The following is a 14,837-nucleotide window of genomic DNA, read 5'->3' as shown; positions in this document are numbered from 1 at the left end:
TTTTGTAGGTCAGGGACTGTCTAACATTAGCAATTTCAGATGGTTCAACCTAAAGCACGAAATACAGAATCCCCTTACCACTCACCAGACTTGATTATCTTTGTACTTTGATGCCTTCCATAAACAGGCCCTCAATCAGTAAATGTTTTCTGAGAATAAGAATGAGGGATTGAGTGAGTGGGAGAGAGATGATCTATGAATTATCAGAAGCAAAGGCAGACTTCACTTATGAGGGGGACTGAGCCTGGGGGCAGGAGAGAGAGAGAGAGAGAGAGAGAGAGAGAGAGAGAGAGAGAGAGAGAGAGAGCGCGCGCATGTGCACATTAGGACCTGCGTCATTGATGGGTGAGATCCAAGCTCCTTAAAGAAGCTTCATCCTATCTTCACCTTCCCTATGCTACTGTCCAACCACTCGTGTTTCCATCCCATATTTCTCAGTGATAAGATTGTTTTATCACAGTGTAAATATTATTACCTCCCAAAGAAATTACTGTACAGATGTTCTTTTGAAGAAAATGTCACAGCATTAATGAACTCCCGTAACCCCTTTGTACACCAATAATCCAGGTTGAGACAGTGTTGGTTTCAGTTGAAGGGGATCTGACTTAGAGAATCATTCTGTGGCTGAGCCTCTGGAATCAGTCTATCTTCTCATCTCACTTTTGTTTTCCCTCTCTTCTCATCACCTGATAGGATCAAAGGAATGTAACCTTTGAAACCTCTGCAGCCCAAGTAACCCTAGCCCAGCTTTGACAGAGAAAATGGTCAGGGTATCCCAGGAGCAAAGATACCAAATTTTAAGAGTTAAGAGACAGAAAGCCAAAGCTTAAAGTTCCATTCAAGCCTTTAGACATGATTCAGGAGAGAAAATGAATAAAGTCAGTACAAAGGAGTGGACAGAGGGACACACACCCACGAAGTACCACAAAGAAGAGAAAGCAAGACAGACAGGAAAACAGGCCCCCTGTTCATCCCTGCAAAGCATGGCCTCCAAGCACTTTAATTTTTTGTTGCTCATCCCTGTTAAAATATTTTTAATACATTACCAAAAAAACATGCTTATTGCAAATTATACACACTTGCTACCATATTATGCACAACTAAGAGAGACACAAAACTATACATTAAAAAATGAATAAGATAAAAATGAGTAAGGAGCCAACTTATATTTTCTTCCCACATCCTCAAGGGCTCATCGGGTGCGTCCCTTGGGTTAAACTCAGGCCATTTTGCAGGCCTTTGGGTAGAACAGTGCTGTCCATAGAAATACAATGCAAATTGCATATGTAATGTACAATTTTCCAGTAGTCTCGTTTAAAAGATGTAAAAAGACATTGATAAAATTGCTTCTAATAATGCATTTTATGTAACCCAGTATATTTCAAGTGTTATCATTTCACTGGGTAATCAAATAAACATTGAGTTCTTTTGTAATGCAGTCCTTAGAATCTAGTGCATATTTTATACATATGGCACATCTCCATTTGGAAAAGCCACATTTCAAGTGACCAACAGCTATGTGTGACTAGCAGCTTCAGTATCAGACAGCATGGAGTTAGAGGAATGTGACCTCAGGACGAATGGGAGTCCTAGGGAACACCAACCATGTGTCTGCAGTCAAAGCCGAGCACAATAGAACACTAGGCTCCTCTGCCCTTGCCGCGGTGTGAGCTGTAATCTTCCAGTTCCTTTAACCAGACAGCTTTAAAGGAAGCATAAGAAGTTCAGAGGTGTGGGACGCCATTAAAAGGGAATTTTACATCAGTACATGAGCATAGGCACATAGGGTCGTAAAGAATGCATGGATGTACAGCAAACAGTGAGCGCTGGTCACTGTGGACCAGTGAGTAGCAGATTATTAAAATTTTCTTTACATGTGTCTACATAGTTTGAGTTGTCAAAATGCATATTTATTTTTAAAATAAATTTAAATGACAAGAATCTTTTCAAGGGCATGTATTATGTTTTTCAGAGAATATACAGTCATAATCCTTATTGAAAAAGCAATATTTCTTCAGTCATTGAGACCTGTATTTACCCATAAAGTCAATGTGTTCCTCATTATCAATAAAGAGGCGTGTGTGTGTGGTGTGTGTGTGTGTTGTGTGTGTGTGTGTGTGTGTGTGTGTGTGTGGTAGAAGGACTGTTAGGAAAATGATGTTGGGTTTAGGGTTACCAGATAAAATACAGGACTCCCAGTTCAATTTGAATTTCAGATAAACAATGATTAATTTTTTAGCATAAGCACATCCCATGAAATATTTCCTTTGAATGATCCAGGCATAACCTCAATATTTGCATAGGACATACATATTTATACTAAAAATTATTCATTGTTTATCTGAAATTCAAATTGAACTGGGTGTCCTTTATTTATATTTACTGAATCTAGCAACTCTATTTGGGCAGCCATTATCACAAATGAGGGGTCTTAGGGGCTGCTTTTCAGCTCTTCAGGGAAAGTGCTACCTCCACGGAAATTATTCCCAGCAGTGGTTCCCACCTGGGATGGACGTGGGGGGAGAGCTTCTGATTTCTCCTGCCATGATACAACAATTATGAAAGTAGTTTACCCCCCAGTCTCTCATTCTCTCTCCATATTTTTCCTTCAGATAAGATCTTAAGTTTCTCAAGTTTGAATTTCTCCTCTAGAGGTATTTTCAGAAAGTTTACTCGAGAGAGATATTACAATTCTTGAATGTCCCAAATAAGCACATTACTAACCATGGCAGGCAAAGTTACTTGTTTTCATCTTGACCTTCAAAGAACTTATATATACATTTTTTAAAATTATATATATATATATATATATATATATATATATATATATATATATATATATATATATATATATTTGGCTATTTTTATTGCATATCTACATATAGCACAGTATTTGGATAATAGCAAGTGGGCTGTGTGTGTGTGTGTGTGTGTGTGTGTCTGTGTACATAGTCTGAAATCCTCACCCTACGTACAGGGCATTCCACTGCTTGTCACCGATTGCTGGTGTTCAGATGGACATTGACTTACATCAGGCTTGCAGAAAACCAAACAGCATAAAATCCTATGTAGCGCTCCTCATCAAATTCAAATTTTAGATTTACCAGCCAAGGTTTTGTTCTTTTGAATGATCCAGGGATAACTCCAACAGCTACCTCGTCAATTCACCCCACTATGTAGACCCTCAAGAAGTTACCCAGGGCTCCTGCTGCAGGAAACCACACTAGCCTTTCCCAGGGGCTTTAGTGGTGCAAGCCTCCTTTGATCCAGAGCTTTCTAATGTCTAGTCCATTAGCAGAATTGCTTTTCCATCACACCCTTCTTTACCAGATTCAATTAGCTCTGTCTACGGAGTTCATGCCACAGATAGAAGGACAGATGCTGACTGCCGTCTCCAATATCTCTGTGTGCATCTTGAATGTGAGCCCGAGCTGGTGTGATAGCTGTGCTGGCTCTCCTGAACGCGTGTCTTCATCTTACCCTGTCCCTGCCTTCTGAAGCACACAATCACTGCAGGGCCTGAGGACCAGAATGAGAGACCTCTAAAGAGATGTGTCATATGGGGAGGAAATCGTCATTCTAAAGCTGAGATATGTCTTGCAAAGTTATGTTGTTTGTCCTCTTGTCCCTGGAAAACAGCAGAAATCATGATAAGGACAAGTTCTTGGATTAAAAGTATCTCAGTAAGAGACCGCAAGAACTGAAATTGGGAGGGTTAATATATCAAGAAGGGCAACAAAAACAGCATTTGCACTTCTTGAGAATCTTGGAAGAAAATGATTGCTGTTATTTTCTTTTCAAATAGAGCTGAATAAATTAGTATGAAATGAGTCCAACTGCCACTACAAACAAGAGACTGTCTCTTGATTTCCCAGTCACAATGGATACTCATCCCTATCTCCACCTTGGGTTCTTCTCACTTTATCCTTCACCCTTTCTTTTATTCTCTCCACCCAATTTCTTAACTATTTTTTCATTTGTTTGTTTGTTTGTTTTGATTGACTTAACCTGCTATCCTGGAGACAAGGAACCAGGCCCTCTGAGAACTCTGGTTGCCGTATGGACCTGGGTTCCAGAACACCACAAAGGCTAATGTCTTCCTGTAAATTCAACCGGCAGAAGGGTTTTTATTTGCACACAGAACATTTTCAGTAAAGACAGCTGTATCTTCCTAAGAATATACACAGGTCATTAAAGCTGAGTCCTTTAAAATATGGACCATGTTGATGATGCATTGAACCCACATAGCACCCCTTCTCAGGAAACTTTATGTATCAGGGAACGATTTACTAGTTTTTCTTAAATTCTCTAAGAGACTAGGCAACAACTAAATCATCTTTTGCAAATACATACGAGACAATAAGCTAACTCAGTTGATGATATATCTCAATAAAAAGCTGTTGAATGAATGGCGATTTGCTAATACATTATGTTCTGCTAGAAGGAGATTAAGTCCAGGTCACAGAATAACGTGATGGCCTAAAAGAGATGTAGGGTGTTCTAATCCATCACAGGATTTACATCACATACTCCATATTGTGTAACTTTTAGGCAAACTGCTTCACATTTCTGAATCCCAGTTTCCATAGGTATTAAATGGGGGATAATAACTCTTTTACCCCCCTCACATGGTGATTATAAGAATTAATGGCACCATAAAGACCTATACAAACATAAAGTACTAAACACAGTGGAAAAGGTTACAACCCCAAATTTAAGAAGCATGAATATATAATTCAGATAAAAAGCAATAAAAAGTATTATTAAATGTGTAACAAAGTTCAACCTCATCAGTACTCAAAGAAATAAGAGTTAGATTGAAATAATATATTTTAGGGATGTATAAATTTGGCTCCAGCCTTGGTATTCTCAACTACGTCAGCTATTGAACTTTATGTTCTTCCTTCTTCAACATCAATTCTGCAATCCCTAAACTTTAGTGTAGTTAAACCTTGTGCTCTCATAGGTTCCTCTCAGAAGTAACCAGAATAGCACTGTTAGTAATATGAAAAATGCATATTCATAAGCAAAATAAGGTAAGCATTCTAAGTATAGTCTTCAGTGATGATTTCCTTGTGTGCTTTACACATTAAAATTCTACTTTATTTAAATTGGACACGTACATAATTTATTGAAAGTAAAATATTGCAATAATTTTGATTCTGAAAGCTGTTAATTTCATGAACACAAAATAATTGCTAAGAATATCCAATTAGCTAAACAAATGGGAAAATATATTTCCAGTTCATACTAATATTAAAAGAATATGTTGGCTAGATAAATTTACAAATAACATTACATGCTTTTTGAGGCCGCACACTTATAAGTGTTTCAATAATAATGAGTTAGCATAATAAATATGTTCTTAGGTAGATATATAATTGATCATAATTTTAATCTTTCTGGACTTTTTATGACACATTTGCATTTATAAAATTAACATTAAGCAAAATACAAAATAACCTTTAAGCACTATATTTAATTTTTTGTTGTTTGATTCCATTTAGGTCATGAATCACTCAAGAAAACATGATTTATTAATTTTTTAATATACTATGAGGCTGGTATGTACTGTGAAGCAGAATGTTTACTTTGTCATTTCAAAATGTATTAAGGAGAAAAGATTAACATTCTTGATACATTCTACATTGACATAATAAAGAATATTAAACGTGAAAGAAAAATATTGGAGAAAAATTCAAATTACCCAATACGTCTTACTTCCCCACCAATCACAAATGAAAGAGATTCTATTTACAAATGTTCAGGTAATGAGTGAAAAATTATAGCTGACTATTCTGAGAAAATATTATCCCTGCTTTATAATTCAAACTTTAGAAATTTAACTTAAATATTTCAATAATAAAATTGATAATTATATTAAAAGTTTAAACAAAATTTCAGAGTAATTTTTGTATCTCCACATTGCATTTTGTGATGATGATAATATTTGGCTTCACCTTTTATTTCAGACAAATGTGATTTTGACATTCTCCCATTTACTATTTGTCCAAAATCTTTATTCAGTGTATGCGTAAATTTAATGTTTTGAAAGATTGAAATCAAATCCTTCTACTGTCAGGGTGTAGTGACATAGGCACTTTCATATACTGTTGGGAAAATATACGATCATTTTTCTGAAAAAGAATTTGCGAACATTTATGAAACAAAAGGAAAAAACCTTCTGAAATGTTTAATACATGGTAGCTTAGGTAATAGCTACCACATAAATCTGAAATTCTCAGTATACTCTAAAAAGTAAACTAGACAAAGACCATGCATCAACATAATGAAATTGCTGATGGTAATGTCATATGGTATAAGCCTCATGAGAGGAATTTGCAATAGCAAATAAAACTATATCTGTGTTTATCTTTTGGCCTGACACTATCACTTCTTGGAATTTCCTTGAAGATTCAAAAGATTATACACTGCAGCATTATTTATAACTGCAAACTATGAGAAGCAACCTATATATCTGTGCAAAGAAGAGTTGTTGAATGAACTATGCTACCATCACACAATGTCACTAAAAAAAAGTGGAGAAAGAATTCTATAAACTGATGTTGAGTGATTTTCAGGATATTTTGTTAAGTAAAAAAAAAAAAAAAAAAAAAAAAAAAAAAGCCAAGCACACTACAAGACTATAAATGGTATGCTACCTTTTGTTTAAGAAAAGATAATGAAGAAAATAAGCATGCATCGGCTCCTTTGTGCAGGTAATAATAAGAAAGCAGTCAGAATAAACCACAGACTAATGAGACTGGCTGCTACATTATTTTCTATTATCACAACTTAGTGGCTTAAAACAAAACCCATCTATTAACTAACTTTTCTGTAGGTCAGAAATCAAGGTGAACTTAACTGGCTTTTCTGTTGAGAGTATCATAAGGCCAAAATCAAGGGGTCAGCATGTCTGGGTTCTTATCTGGAGACTCTGGGGTAGAATCCACTCCCAAGTGTATTCAAGTTGGCAGAATTCAGTTTCTTGCCTTTGTAGGACAGGAATCCATGTTTCCTTGCTGGCTGGAAGCTGGAGGCTGCTCCGCTTCTAGGATCTGCCTGTATTTCTCTTCTCATGGCTCTCTCCATCTTCAAGTCAGAAATGATGCTTTGAATCTTTAATTTCCCTGACTTCTGATACCACCCAGGGAAAACTCTCTGCTTTTTAAAGAACTCCTGTGATTAGCCTAATCTCCTTTGCTTTATAACATAACATAATTACGAGAGGGATCATTGATCGTCATTTATAGAATTCTGTCCACCACTATTACACGTAAAGAGTGAGTGAGAAGGAGATTCAAAGAATGGATGGAATGGGGAGACGACACTTTTTTTGTACATATCTATTGTGCAGTTCTGACTTTTAAAATCATGTTAATGTTTCACATAGTTAAAAACAAACAGAAAAGAGTGTCAAGGAGAGGGGAAAAAAATCCCAAGATGCAATTTAAACAAAAGCAAGTGAACCCAGCCAAAAATCAAACAAATAATAAAACCGTACTAATGTGGGAAAGAAAAACCTAACCTGAATAACTTCTGAATATAGCATTTAAACTATATTCCCTAAGGCTAAAGGAAACGAACAACTTTTAAACAAATATTGAACTCTAGTTAGTAGGCTTCTTTTCTTCACAGAGTCATACATTAGCAATTTTGAAAATACTTTTTATATTTTGAGCAAATAAATACATGCATTGTAGAAAATGGATGCCATGTTTCTCACTTGGTGGATAAGGAAGCTCCAATGGTGGAAAGGATGAAGGATAGAATGAATCCTGTGCCACTGACTTGGAATGAAGGTATCACTAAAAGGTCATGGTTTTTAATAAATAGGTATAGATGACATAGATACAGATATGAATATTATATATGTACATACAAGAACTTGTATATATGAATATATGTGCATACATACATCTGTTTTCTATCTTTTTTATAAGACCTAGAAAAAATAATACATGGGTCTAAATGCCATTTGCCACTAAAATAAACCAAGACTCTTTTGAGAAGTGTCTGCTCTTGGGACTAGAGTAGGACAAATACAAAATGAGCTGCAACTACATTTTTGTGACAAAAAAGTAAGGAAGTGCTCAAAGAATGAGGTAGCTATGTCAAATGGATACAGCAGCCAGTTTGAATAAGCTTAGACTGGCCAATACTGGGACAATTTGAACATCAAAATAAACAATCATAGTAAAGGAATGTAATCTACCCAATAGAGTAAAACCCTTTACAGTTCACACTGACATCAATGGATGAATGAATTAATAAACATATACAGTGGATGAGCAGGGAAAGTTTTTCTCCCATTGGAAAGCCAGTCAATAATCAGAAAAAGAATGATGGGATTAAAACATTACTCTTTGGTCACCGTCATCATTTAAATTGATTTAGGTAAAAATCTTCAATGGATGGGAAAGCTGATGTGTGAAAGTCTGAGGAGTAACGGGATACTTATATAATCTCAATGTCCCTCCCTACAAGATACTTAGTAATTATAAGCAATAAAATAGCAACTGTATAGAGAAGAAACCTGGCAGACAACACCTTAACCAAGTGATGGAAAGGACCATTTCCAGCTATGACACAAATAGATACTATGTGCCTCCTGATATTATGCACTAAGAAGAATACAGTGACACCTCGATGGTAGTCTTGCCAAAATTAGGTAACCTAAATCTAATCAAGATAAAACATCAGACAAACCCAACCTGAGGGAACTTCTACCAAATAATTCTTCACAGTTGTCAGTGTCATGAGTGGCAAAGAAAGACTGAGAGACCTCCAAATGTAAGCAGCCTAAAGGGACATTGTGATCGAAAGCAAAGCATGAGCCAGAATTTTCTTTTGCTATTAAAAACATCATTGGAACATTTGGAAATATATAGATAAGGTCTTTGGATTATATGTGCATTGCATCAACATTATTTTCCCGATTTTGATCAATTGTTTTGTGTTTATGTGAGAAAATGCCCTGACGTCGAGGAAGTACACACTGTAACTTCAAAGTGTTTAGGAGCAGAGAAGCATCAAGCCTGCAACTGACTTTCAGATGGATCAGAAAAAAGTATATATGTACATAAATTCATATATATGTCATACGTTTTATATATATATATGTATAAATACATATATATATATATATATATATATATATATATATATATTGATTTGGGTTTAAAAAACGGCCTCAAATTCTACTCTTCAGCATTCATCTCTAGATATGCTTCGACTGAAGAAGTCAAGGCCAATCTCCAGAGTGGGGCTCTATTCCTTTCCTGTTACGTAAAGACACCTACTATACACAGCAAGGTCAGTGAGAGGCAGGAAAAATGGGAAATGGCATGTTCCCCATTGTAGGAAGTCACTGCCCGGGGGAATTACTACAGGAAGTTCAAGTACATTATCAAGTACATTAGGCCGACTCCACCTGATCACCTGGGGGACGAGACCAAAGGGGCAAGTGCCTGTGCCACCACTGAGTATCAACACTAACGCCAAGAAATACAGTCCTTACAACTTCGGGCTCCCACAAGTACCCAAACTCAGGTAAGCCCTACCTCCTTCAAATGTTGACGAGAGAGTCAGAGTGTCCCTTTTCAAAGCATTGGGAGAAAGCTCTACCTTTCTGGACTCAGATGGGCAAAGTGGGAAAGTTTTTTCTCTACACCCTGAAAAACCCAACAGTCCTTCAGCCCCTGCCGCAGAGCAGGATGGGGGAGAGAACTGCTGCCAGTGCCTAACCATCAAAGACGGCACACTCCTGCGTTCTACCCAGGATCACCCAAGCCTCAAAGCCTCTAGCTGTTGTTGAGATGAGCCATTCTGGCCATCGTGCTATCTTTTCCGGATACAAGCAGAAGTTCCATAGAAATGAAGCTTGTTCATTACTCTTGAGGAGGACAGAAAACACTGCTCTGACTTCCTGAATAAAACAGCCCTCCCCACCGATAGCAGATCCACGCTTTCCCGACTGCCTCTCCCCGAAGTGACGCCTGTTTTTGTTAAACCTAGTGATCACTGTCAATACTGCTCAAACCAACAGATACTCCAGCTACGTAAAAACAGCTGGACAGCGTGGCTGCGAAAGCCAGCCCCCACTATCTACCCTGTCAATGCCAGGTCTTCACTAAATAAATCTCCTTCTCTGTAATCGAATTGCAACCTCAGCCATGGTACCATCTGCCTCTCGTTGCCTAGGGGCATTAGTCTGCTCGTACTACAAGAGCAGCAGCCCAGGTCGCCTGCTAAGTACAATGCAGCCACGTGGTTCTGTGCTTTCTAATGTTAGACTTTGTGCAGTTATGATTCATTCCTGGCCCCATTTGAAGCACCTCTGTATTGCTGGTCCCATTGGAAGTCTCTGCTTCTCTCCCTGCTGATTAACCTCCAAACCCAGGCATCTTAGCATTCTTAGTGCTATAAGCAAAGGCCAACCTGCAGCATATTCATAAGTTGCAAGAGAAAAATGGTGTTGTGAACAAAAAGAAAAAGCGCATATTTGCCTTAGGACCTGAACTAGCCTATGCGCTTTAGCCTGTGATAGACAAAACTGCCATGTAAGAGGAGAGAAATAGAAAGCAGTCCCGGTTTTCTTTCTTTTCTTTCTTTCTTTTTTTTTTTAGGGGACAATAACCCCACCAAACTGTAAGCATGACGCCCCCAAGTGCCAGACTCTGACCAACTGTCTTGGTTTTGGTCCATTGCGCCCATCCAGGCCCCCAAGCGTGGCCCCAGGAAGCTAGTGTGGGCTGGTGGAGTGAAGCAGGGATAGAGGAAAGGGCAGCACAGGGTGTCTAATGGGGCTGGTTGGCACCGTGGCTTCACACTGCTGGGGACTGCTGAAGAACTGTGTAGATTGTGCCTCAGAATAGGGACTCCAAAAGATAGGGGAAGTTGAGGCAGAAAGATTAGGGTCTGCTCCACCTGTGTCATTTGCTACTACACCAAATAATCAGACTAGCAGTTCTTCTCCCTTTGGTGGGTACATGGGGGTGATGGTGGGTACCCACTTATCACCCACCGGTGATCAAGACCAGGAAATAAGCCCTGGTCGAAGTGAATGGTACCTAGAAGAAATAACACCTAATAAAAGTTAAATATCTTCGCCTCTTCTCCATAATAGATACTCTTTAAGTAGAGGCTTGTCTCTTCTCGATTTTTAGATCTTCTGAGACTTGTATGGCTGGGGAAGCTCCTGTAGATAGCTTTGATTCTTTGGATTGTACTTTTTAAGTATAGTCTCACTTAAAAAGAGGGGAATGTTAGTTATCTCTTGCTGCTTAGCCAAGTATGCTAAAACTCAGAGGCATAAAACAACAAACATGTATTATCTCAGTTTCTGTGAGTTGGAAATTCAAAAGATGCTTCGCTGAGTGACTTCAGCTCAGGGTCTCTCATGAGGTTGCAGTTAAAATGTTAGCCAAGGTTAAATAAATAAATAAATAAAATAAAATAAAGTAAAATAAAATAAAATGAAATAAAGTAAAATAAAATAAAATAAAATAAAATAAAATGTTAGCCAAGGTTGCAGTCCCCTGAAGGCCTGCCTGGACTGAGGCTGGAAGATCTGCCTCCAAGATGGGGTACTCATGACCATGGCAAGAAGCCTTAGTTCCTCACTGCCATTCGCAGGGGGCCTCAGCAGCTCTGCATGTGGGGTTCTCCACAAGACTTTTGTGTGACCTCATGGCAAGTGGCCTTCCTCAGAGCAAGTTATCCAAGAGAAAAGAACACTGAAGGTACAATGTCTTTCATGATCTGCTCTGGGAAGTCCTACTCCGTCCTTGCACCCCATTATTTTGTTAGAAGTCAGTCATCAAGTACAGTTTGCCCTTGGTGGGGGGGGAGGGAAGTAAGCTCCAACTGAAAAACAAAAAAAGATATAGTAAATAATTTGTGGGCATATTATAAAACTACGGATCCTATGTGGAATGGATAGAATAATGTCTGGAGGGTCCAAAGTCATAATTCCTTGAATTCAGCTACAGTGACTATGTCACAGTGGACTAGAGGGAGAATTGGGTTCAAATTGATTCGAGTGTATCGAGTCCTGGCCAAGGCCAGTGAATGGCCAAGGCCAGTTTCACAGGCATTCAACGTGCAGTGTCCCCCAGGGTCGTCTACTGATGAGGGCCCCATGCTTGGTTCAGCTCTCTGTGATTGCTGTCTCACAACTCAGGAATTTTCTCTTTTGTTTGTGTTTTGTAAGTGAAATTCAATGGAACCTTAGGGCATACGTGAGCAGAGGAGGTAGCCACAGTACAAGTGTTCACTGCTGCTTTTTGGTGCTCTATTTGTGTTTCATGTTCATTATATCCCATGAGCACAGCATTCTGGTGGAACCATAATGTACCATTTTACACGGTTTGGTCAGAATGAAACACATGTGCACGTACAAGTTATAAAATATGAATTGTGTAATTTCAGGAATTTCTCAGAGGAGCCAAATGCTCTTTTGCGTTTAACTCCTTTGCACTTGCATATTTGCATTTAGAAGTGTCATTGGACAACATAAAGTCGAATGGTGAAATCCATTCCACTAATCTATAATTTTGATTTTTCTTTACTTAGAATAATACTAAGAAGGAAATAATAGCAGCAACAATAATAATTAATAAAACACCATGACAAGTCAAGAGCGATCATGAAAGAATGGAAAAAACTTTGTACTCTACTACTTATAACAATAATTTTTCCATGCTTTTTGGTCAGAGTCCCACATTTCCATTTTGCACAGAGACTGAAAATGAGGTATCTACCCTGGTCCTGGCTCTGTCTGCCTCATGCTTGCTCCACAGAGATTCCCAAATGACTCATTTCTCCAAACTTTCGATTATATAAAATGGTATGTATCTTATGAGATTGTTAGAAGGATAAAACAGCAAAATTCTTACAAAAATTTAGCATAGTGTCTGCTCGGTGTGTGCTCAGTACAGGAACAATACACACTCAACAAATGAATGAGAGTATTGCCCGTGGGTAATCACGGGGGATATGGATGTACCCCGGGAGGTCTTGAAGAAGGTAGTGACAGGCAAGGGGGCAGTGGAGGTGATGGTAAAGGGGACGGCAGTGGTTGGTTGTGTCAGTAGTGGAGATGATGGCGGACACGGTGGGGAGCTTGCATGGATAAGTGCGTAGAATTGGATGCAGAAGATGGAATGTGACACAAGAAGCAACCCAGAGTTCGTCATAGGACTTAAAAGGTCAGGACTTCAACCACAGGCTTCTCTGTTCACATAGGTGCTGCTTCACCTATATGCTGGGTAAACTCTGAACAGCTTGGTGGAGCACATCAGCTCCTCATGAGTTTTATTTGCCCTCAGACTCTCAACTCCTCTCACTTTTCTCTCCAGTCAGATCAGATGTACTTGAAATTCTCCAGGCATATTTTGCAGTGTCTTCCACCCTAATTGTATAGTCTTGGTACTTGACTTTATGAATGCTGTCCTCACTACGTTTGAAGGAAATGCCCTTCTTTTCTTTGTATTCACCCTTTAAAACTCAAACATTCATCACAATATCATTGTCACTTCCTTCCTAGAGATGTTTCTGGGCCATGTGCTCACTTTATGTCCCTCAGATCTTGTCACTGACTCATACTGTAAGTGCTGACTCGTCCCTTACTGGACTGAGTGGAGGCGTATAAGGAAGGACTGGAGACTCTGAGAGGAATGATACATAACTCATAACTTGGATGAAATCTGAAGAGAAACAAACAGGAGGGAGTATATGTGAGGCGTTTTCTTTTTTTGTCTGTGAGACTGGGAAGGAAAAGAGGGAGTGGAAACAACAGATAAGATGAGACAAAGACACCAGGTCAAAAAGTGCCTCCGTCTGGACAAGATGGGGGCATCTCTGGCAGTAAGGTCCATGAGAGGGTTTTAATTCCCACAAGAGATACAGTGTTCCCTGTGTGTCTCGGAATGTTAATTTACTTTCTAGTTTACTCTATCTCAGATGAATTTTCATTGGATTGCATCTTTGGAGACTTTTGAACTTTGATCACTGTTAGTTTTTCTCCTTGAAGTTGAATCTCATCTACTTGACCTAAGCCACCAACTGAAAAAAAAGAAGCTACCTTATTGCTAACACCTTGCACTATCTACCTCCAGAATATTGGCCATGAAGGTCAGTGCTTTCCTGCACTTGACTGGACAGGAAGGGGAGTTTCTTCCTACACACCAGTGCCCTTGTCTTAGCTCAGTCTTTCTGGGACCATCTTGACTATTCCTTGCCCCCAGAGAACTCTGCCTCTCACATTTCCTAGATTATGGCAAGAGAAAAATGAAAGTTAAAAAAAAAAAAAAAGAAAAAGGTTTATTTACAGTTTCTTCTGCTGTAATGTGCTAGTTGCCTTCTTAAGAAATTCAATATTACAAAAGAAATCACATTTACAAAACCACCATTACTCTGGGAAAAGGCAAGTTATTGACAAGAGAAGTATAGATTAAAAAGGGTAATTTTTTTCCCCCTGTATAAATGTAAAAATAAAGTTGATTTTAATAGTTTTAAATTATTTTGTTATGGCTAAAGTAAGCAAAACTTGATTAGTAAGTGACCAAAACAAATCTAAACATCTCTGAGAAAAATTCTCAACAGGGCAAAAAAATGTCCCAAATTAGCAGGTGTCCAAGTAAATTTCAGACCAGTTCCCAGCTATCAATGTTAAACAAAAACACAAAATGCCAAATGAATAGCTAGCTACTCAGACAAAGCAGCTGTGGATTCCTACACAGTTGACCCTTGAACACCTGGGGATAGGGCCACCGACCCCTGTGCATTTGAAAACCCACATATAACTTTTGCTTCCTTGGAAACTTAACTACTAA

The sequence above is a fragment of the Rhinolophus hipposideros genome (genome assembly GCF_964194185.1).
Source record: "Rhinolophus hipposideros genome assembly, chromosome: 6".
Lineage (NCBI taxonomy): Eukaryota > Metazoa > Chordata > Mammalia > Chiroptera > Rhinolophidae > Rhinolophus > Rhinolophus hipposideros.
The sequence above is the reverse complement of the archived record's forward strand: the minus strand, read 5'-3'. Positions refer to the sequence as shown.